The sequence below is a fragment of the Lactuca virosa genome, chromosome 3, assembly GCF_052849685.1.
Source record: "Lactuca virosa cultivar CGN04683 chromosome 3, Lactuca_virosa_CGN04683_v6, whole genome shotgun sequence".
NCBI classification, from domain to species: Eukaryota; Viridiplantae; Streptophyta; class Magnoliopsida; order Asterales; family Asteraceae; genus Lactuca; species Lactuca virosa.
In genome coordinates, this window is record NC_136428.1 from 120,215,805 (window position 1) to 120,223,401 (window position 7,597).

Sequence of the window (7,597 nt, forward strand, 5' to 3'; positions counted from 1 at the left end):
TGTGTAAGATGAAAGTAATATGTACTCACTTGTAGCGTGATTTAATAGAATCTATCTAGAAACGGTCAGCGGTTCGTGATGGCCAGGCTCGGGAAGCGGAAACGGCTTCAGCAAATGAGAGAAAGGAAGAATGTTAGGTGTAAGAATGGTTGAGGTCGAAATGGCTATATATAGGCTGATTTTTTGGCCTCTCACGTCGTGAGAATTCATTGCTCACGTCGTGAGCCATGCCTGATCACCTCGTAGCTTCGTCACCCGTGTTCTAGGCTTGCATAATGTCCGTTTGACTCCTCACGTCGTGAGAATTGATGCTCACGTCATGAACCTATTCTATAGACTTGCCATCTACATTCTAGCCTTGAAAATTGGCGTTTTGACTCCTCACGTCATGAGAAAAGAGGCTCACATCGTGAGTCCAGTTAGATTAGGGTTTCTGACACAACTGCATCTTCGGAAGGCCATAACTTTTGCATACGAGCTCCGTTTTTGACGTTCTTTATATCCATGCATAGGTGGAGACGTACTATAAAAATTTTATTTAGACCCCTAAGGCTAAAAAGTACTATATCATAAACTCACTTTTTATGATTCCCGGTGTCGTGCCGGTTTTGTCGCGAAACTTCGACAGGTCATAACTTCTTCGTTATAACTCGGATTTCAGCATTCTTTATATGTACAGAAACCTTATGAAATATACTAAAACTTAGTTAAGATTATTTATTCTAAATAATAATCTATCAAAAAGTAATTTTTGACGTTTATCGTCTCTAAATTGACTAGCTCGAATCTGCGGGCGTTACAATTATCTCCCCCTTAGGATGATTACGTCCCGGATTCATCAACGAAACAGAGCTTGTATAATGACTCCATACGTTATCTCTTCATCCTAGCTAATAACCGTAACTTCTATGTTCCTTCAAATTAGTATCTAACTCTTAGACTTCTTGACTACAGGCGGTGCTCTATCTTGTACCCGCTCTCTATCTTGTGTTGGACTTTCAATCGTTACCTTAGAGTTACATAATCCTTATTGAAGACTCCTTCTTCTTCTTAAAAGACTTAAGATAAGTTTTTTCCTTTATTTATCGTAACAGACCGATGGGTCATGTTTTAATGACCTCTTATCGTATGATACAACGCTTAGACTCATGTCTTTTAGAGTCAAATTACATAATGGAATATGCCTTCCTTCATATTCTAATGTGATATAATCACATTCTAGCATGTAGCACTTCTAGCTACAAGCTTCTTACATTAACAATGATCGCGATACTTCTATTGATTGCTTCGATTATCTTTCACTTCAATCTTCTGGCTTAAGTTAGATGCTACATCGAACTTGGTTCTCTGAACCATGTAGAATACATATCTTAGTCGGACTCGATATGATATGACCACTAGGATCGGAATATCAATCATCTTCTTAGTCATTACCGACTCGATATGATATGACCACTAGGATCAGACTCGAACTTGGTAACCTTGTGAATTTCCCTGATCTAAGTGTGAGTCCTGTGCTTCCGGTAGTATAGGCCTCTACTACCTTTCACACCTACTCATACTCGTCCCAAGTATTGTCTCGCAGTTTTCCAAGTCACCATATAAGAATTTCACATATTTAATTAACACATCGGATAACATAACTAAGGTTTATATTATTTCTTGAAACGATTACATGGATGTTCAAGTTCACCCTATACTAGGACTCTTATAATAGGCTACATTATATGATTCTATTCATATGGCTACTTTTTATCCTGATGATAAGACATATAGATCCTCACTCCTGATCTCTTGCATTGTCACCCACTTCGTCGAGGATCATCTGGAAGTCTCTTGCCTTTGGCCTTGGTGGAACATTGGGCCTTACCGCATCCTTCTTCTTCGGGTAGTCCCTCAAGATGTGCCCTTCTTCATTGCACCCATAACAGACATTCTTGTTGAACTCATTGGCATAGTGCACAGGCTTCCCACATTTAAAATAAGTGACATCTCCGTCACATTTCCCAGAGTGCTTCTTCTTGCACTTCTCACACCACTTCGCTTCGGCTCCTCCTCCAAATTTCCTCGAACCAGACTTCGAGAACTTTCTCTTCTTGTTAGAACCTGAAGTTCCTTCAAAATTTCTCTTCTCACTAACTTCAACCTTGTTGGCGGCTCTTCCCTTGATCATCTCCTCAACAGACTTGGCAGCCCAGATAGCTGCCTCTAGAGTAGGTGCCTGACGTACAGGCACCGCGTACTCCCATGGAAGTCCTTTTGCGTACCTGTTGATTTTTGCCAGCTCGTCTGGGACAATACGCAAAGAAAACTCCATTTTGTCTGTGAAGTTATTGGTGTATTCATCGATGGACATGCTTCCCTTCTTCAATGTCAGGAATTGGTTCTCTAGCTCAAGCAGATTTTTGGCCGAGCAGTACTTGCGCTTGAAATGCACCAAGAACTCTGCCCAAGTCAGTTGTAGTGTCTCATTGGGGCTCATGATCTTTCCTAACGTGTTCCACCAGCGAACAGCCCTACTCCTAAACTGCTGCACTGCATAAGTGGTTTGTAGCTTGCCTTTGCGACCACATGTCATGAAGGCTAATTCCATCTCCGAGATCCAATCCATTACTCCGATGGGATCTTCCTTTCCAGTGAAAGTTGACAGCTTGCAAGTCGTAAAGTCTTTGTACTTGCATCCATTTCTCTCGACTCTGTCCTCTTGATTATTCCTCCTAACCATAGGTGGGTCAGCTTGACCAACAGTTCTACTATAATTTCCTTCCTTTAACTGACCCTCATTCAGCTCAGGCTGTTCAACAGTAATCGTAGGTTCATCCCTATTCTCGTGCAACATCTGCCTCATTTCTTCCCTCTGTTCGGCCATCATAGCCCGAATCATGGCTTATACTCCAGCCATTGTGATTGGCTCAGGTGCAGTTGCTACCATCAGTACTTGCTCAATCACGTAGGGTTGAGGCTGCTGATTGTTATTTGTATTGGCATTTCCGACTCCACTTCGGGTTCTTGCCATTTCGATCTATACACCAAATCAAACGTTCGGTGCAGTGACGAGAATTAAGATAGGAAAACTTTATTTATGATAGACGTATAAATCTCCTTATCACTTCAAAAAGTTACATGCCAGTTCTAATATCGTAATTAAACGTTTAGAATCCTGAACACATAAGGTTTCCAAATCAGGTCGGCAATAGACCACAGATCCAAACAAATAGTAGCGTATAAGGCATCTTTATAGCTATAACAAAGCATTTAGCACATAAAAAAACATTTTAGGCATCTTTCCTAAAATAAACTAGTGCTCGTGTCTAAATTATGGTAGACATTCATCTCACGATCATCGCTTAGCATTCTAAGTTTAAGTGTCACACCCCCGAACCAGACGGCGGAAACGTCTGAGGGCTCGCGTGACTTAAATTGAAATATCATCACAATGAATATACATGAAACATAACACATTCATCACCAAACATTACATAGTACAACTGGCATTGTTTACATCAACTACATGGTTTACATTACATGATCCCAAAATATAAAGTGTTTGGTGATTAGCAACTACAAAAGAAACTTTCAACACACTGGATGCTTCCTCGTTCTAACGATTACCTGAGAATACAAGTTATTTTGAAAATGGTCAACATATATAATGTTGGTGAGTTCATAAGTATGTTTGATGTAAAATAGTTTATGTCGTTCGTAAATCCCAGAAAATCTGATATTTTCTGTAATAAGACTTTTCATGAAAATGTTGTGATGATCCTGTAAGTATATGCGTGACTGATTTCAAAACGTGTATAAATGAGAAGTTTTGCATTATAGTTTTTGAAAGTACAAGTGAGTAAGATTGGTTTCCCCGGAAAACCCGATGTTTTCCGATAAAATATTATGATTGTTTTGTATTATTGTATCGTCACAGCGAATGAATATGATTTCCCCTGATTACTTATATGGTATTGGATCTCCATGTGAGTCGTTATAACCATGCATGATAATGACTAGTTCGTCTGTCTTGGCATTCTAATGAACACTGAAATTGATCTTAAGATTTTGTCACCCTAGACTGGCCGAGTCTAACTGTAGCGAACAGCTTAGGTGTAGGGGAGTCACCCCCGTATAGATCTATACACAACCTCTCGCTCTCCCTCCAGGAGACTTTGATTACAACTACAGACTACGACCGACACTTATTGGTGTCGCCCGTTATTAATCACTTAATCCAAATGAATTTGATTAACCTTGATTAATGACCTTATTTTAGTTTACTTGAAGAGAAGGTAAGCCTAACAGACGAGGAGAAAAGGACTACTAGGCCCTACTAATTACGTATGTTATTTAAGGCTGTCGAGTATACGAAAGGCGCGTTGGCCCATTTCGCATAAGATTTATTTGGACCTTACTAGCAATGCTAATGGGCCATTGAGGCCCAATAGCATGTAAAAGCCATTAAGGGCCCCTTAAGCATGTAATTGGGTCACAGGAGGCCCAATAATATGTATTATTTATGTTGGGCCCAAAAGTCATGTTAATGGGTCACGAAGGCCAAATAAGCATGATTAGAATCTTTCAAGCCCAACAATTAGAATGTTTACTTGTTTTGTATAGTATTAGTGTTGCGAAGTTGTTTAATCGATATGTCGTAATAATCACCAATTTGTTTTATAATGATTCATAGATTTATAAAAATAGTTATTTTTCTATTTAAAACCCATAAGTTATAAAGTTTTGTATATTTTGACCCAATTATTTTATTATTAACATAATTGACTAAAAATATTAGTTTGACCAATTCAGCCCCTTATTTTGGTAAAGTTGGCAATTTTTAGCCCTTTTTATGAGAAATGACGTATTAGGTCCTTGAACTATTTTTCTTGACATTTTTGACCTAAACACTTACTTAAATGATGTTTTAAGCCCAAAATTTTATTTAGGACAGTTTCAACCCCTTAGTTAAAATATTTGCATTTAAATCCACACTTTTCGTAATTTTTACAATTTTTACCCAAAATCCAAAATCTTTGCATTTTTAGTCCCTTTTGATAAATAAGGCCATTTTAACCCCTGAAATAGGTTTATATACATTTATAGCCCCTGTTTTGAGAAAACTTTCCATTTCAGCCCCCTTAAATTTGATTTTTTGCATTTTTGGGCCTAAATAGTCGAAAAGCCCAAATTTTAGCCCATTAGGCTAAAATTTACATTGTTAGTCCTTTAAAAAGCCTAATATTTATAAAAACTCTTATTTTAGCTGTTTTGACCTTTTGATCCTTGTAGAAACCGTGAATGACATCTTTTTCCCCATCTTTTGTTTATTTATCAAAAATGGTCCAATAACAAATTTTATGTTGTAGTGTGTTTATTTTAAAGCTTGTATAGTAGTTTATCTTGACATGTTAAGTGAAATATGACCTAGATCACATATTTTTCCTTCTTGAACTATAGATCTCGAAATATCTTTCATTTTTAGCACATATTTACCACAAAAACACAAGAAATCACACATAACATATAAATACACATAGATCTTCACATTTTACTTGTATTCTCACCCATAAATCATATGAAAACCGAAAATAGAGGGGTATGAACTCACCTTAGGTTTGTGGGTTTGGTTTTGAAGAAAGAAATGGAAGATTTTGGTCCTAGCAACTTCCTTGAGTAGATCTCGAACTCAAGAAGATTTCTAAGAGTATAAACACCAAAAACTTTGTGTAAAGGAATGATCTAACAAGAGAGTGAAGTTATGAAGCTTGGATGTGTAAAGACTTACCAAAGATTGACAACACTTGATGAAGACTCTTGAATCCAAGCCAAATTTTCGAGAATTCATTGAAGGAAGGAAGGAGATGGCCTTAGAGAGAAATGTAGAGAATTTTTGTGTAGTGTGTGTGTGTGTGTTGTGTGTCTTCGGCCGAAACAAGAAGAGGGGAGAGGAGAGAGAGTGAGATGAGTTGACATGCATGGAAATATGAGAATGGTGCATGGATACCCTATGTATATTTATGAGGTGGCACTACAATTGTCAACCCTCATTTATCCATTCTTTTATATATATATTTTTTGTTTTACTTGGGCCGAAATGGGCTAAGGAAGGAGGAAGGAATCACTTTGGCCCATTCTTGCCTTGGCTCGAGTTCATGAGGCCCATAAGGAAAACTTACGGCCCATTGGGCCCTTAGGGTAGCTCACGGCCCAATTTTTGTATAAGAGAATGGATTTGAGTCCATTAAAGCTAATTGGATTAGTTATGGCCCAATAAGGCCCATTAAAGATAAACTAGTCCATTTTAGGCTTATAAGGCCCAAAAAGGTTAAGTCTTATGAGAGTGGGTCCAATGAGAGCCCATTTAAGAGTTCTAAGCCCAAAATAGTCAAATTGGAAGCTTATTGGCCCATTAGGCCCAATAAGGAAACCCTAGTCCATATAAGACTTAAACCGGGATTTCTAGGGTTTTCAACTTTACTTGATGAATCTAGGTTTGAATGTGTTTCCATAGGTTGAACTTCAAGCATAACATGAATTAGGGTTACGAGTTTACAGTAGATAATGTTTACAAGAGTACAAAATTTCCTAGCTAGAATGCTAGTTGTGACATCAAGTCTAGAAATCCTATAAATTCCTAGTTCGCTTAAACTAATGCTCTGATACCAACTGTGACATCCCCATTTTCACGGCCAGAAAAGATCGATTTGTTTATGCTTTATTTTGAAAATCAGAGTATCTCTTAAAGAAATATGTTGCGAAATTTGTTCCCAGAAAAACATGATAAATATATTATCAAAGCATTTCTGAAGAAATGTATTTTGTTCATAATAAAACTTTGAGATGTCATCGTTAATACTGAAACATAAGCATAAACAGACCTTACATTTATTTACACTAGTGATCTACATCTCTTTTAAATCTCTCAGTGTAAACTAGCTTCGTATCGTCACTTGTGATACAAATAAACTGAGTGGGTCAGGTTGGGAAACCTGGTGAGTACATAGGGTTTTCAACCCACAATAATATAATTATTATGTTTAAACATCAAACAATCAACCCAATTACCCATCCCCGTTATCTTATTTACTTTTAAGGATCTACCCTAAGAATTATCTACCACTCATTCCTAAGGAATTATCCTAAGGAATAGGCACGAAGTACATCGTCGCCAGGGTTTATATAATGGGCACTAAATCCATAGTTACCGGGGTTCATCCAAGGGGTGCTAAGTCCATATCTCATTTATCGACAATATTATTTTCGAGAATCCACCCGATATACATATCAATGGGTTTTTGGAGTACACCCGGTGAACACGTCGTTGACAACACCTACAGTTTGCGAGCCTACTAGTGTTCCACGGACCATCTAGAATAGTCCATGGTTGTCATCCATACTCTGCTAGCTGACGGGGCCAACGTTTGGGTAAAGGATTTTCTCACTTTTCACCTCTCACCCTCATCTCATGATCTATATCGCCTTTCATCTCATTTTCCAACTTATTTTTCATCACACACCAACTATTTTATCTACCCATGTTTTACCCCGACATATTTGTAGATATAAAATACATATACAATTTAAATCATTTAAAACGTATATAAAATCG